The sequence below is a fragment of the Poecilia latipinna genome, unplaced genomic scaffold, assembly GCF_001443285.1.
Source record: "Poecilia latipinna isolate Pla-1442-1.1 unplaced genomic scaffold, P_latipinna-1.0 Scaffold4499, whole genome shotgun sequence".
Lineage (NCBI taxonomy): Eukaryota > Metazoa > Chordata > Actinopteri > Cyprinodontiformes > Poeciliidae > Poecilia > Poecilia latipinna.
The window spans coordinates 1-1,025 of record NW_015117115.1 but is presented as its reverse complement, the minus strand read 5'-3'; positions in this window follow the sequence as shown (position 1 = coordinate 1,025).

Genomic DNA, 1,025 nt, shown 5'->3' with positions numbered 1-1,025 from the left:
CGTTTTCTTTAAGTTTTTGGCTGTAGACTGCAAAATGGGGGAGTGGCTGTGTTGGACCATTGGCTTGGGCTTGATCTATGCCACAGGTGTCAAACTCCAGTCCTGGAGCCACTGTCCTGCAAAATTTAGATGTGCCGCTGCTGCACCACACCTGAATACAATAATTAAGTGATTAGCAGGACTCTGGAGAACATACCTACAGTGAAGAGGCAATTGAGCCATTTGACTCTGGTGTTTTGTACCTGTGGCACATCTAAAAACTGCCAAAATGTTTTTTCTTTGTCAGTGTGTCATGTTGGTGACTGAAGTCTGTTATGATGACTTCAACACATTTCTTCAGGCAGGTTGGCACTACGTTTGCCTCAGTCCTTGCACCACAAGGGTTAAGTTCTACGGATAAAAAAAACATCACTTTTCAGAGAGAGAAAATCAACCACTGACCACTAGAGGTCGTCATTGGGAAGAGAATAGCTTACTGTGTAACAATACTACCGTCTTAATAATAATCAATTTTATTTAAAATGACCATTATAAATCAAATTGAACTCTAGGAGGGTAAGCTGATGAAGGCAAGCTACAAAGGCGAGGCTGCAATTTAACGCGACGCAAGCAGGCGAGGCGGTTGCCTAAGGAGTCAGGACATAAACAATGAAGGCTGGAATACCTGAAATCGAGCTGGCGATCCACTGCAGGAAAGTGAACTCCTACCGCCGTTGTCACTATCACCCTTCTCTTCCTCTGGCATACTCCCATATCAAGTGTCATATCAAGTGTCACTTGTTATGACACGGTAACGCTGTCATATCAAGTGCAGCTACCTTTTGGGGTAAATGAAGATCTGTATTTAGACTTTTGGAGATCTGAAAAATATTAGCTTTATCTAGACCTTTTTCAGCCTTAGACACCATGACAACTAAACTATTACTTTAGTTGTCACCACAGTTTTAGAAAGGATTAATCCATCCTTAATTAGCAGATGTAAACCAAGGCATTGGTTTACAAGGTGCTAAACCAATGCAGATGTA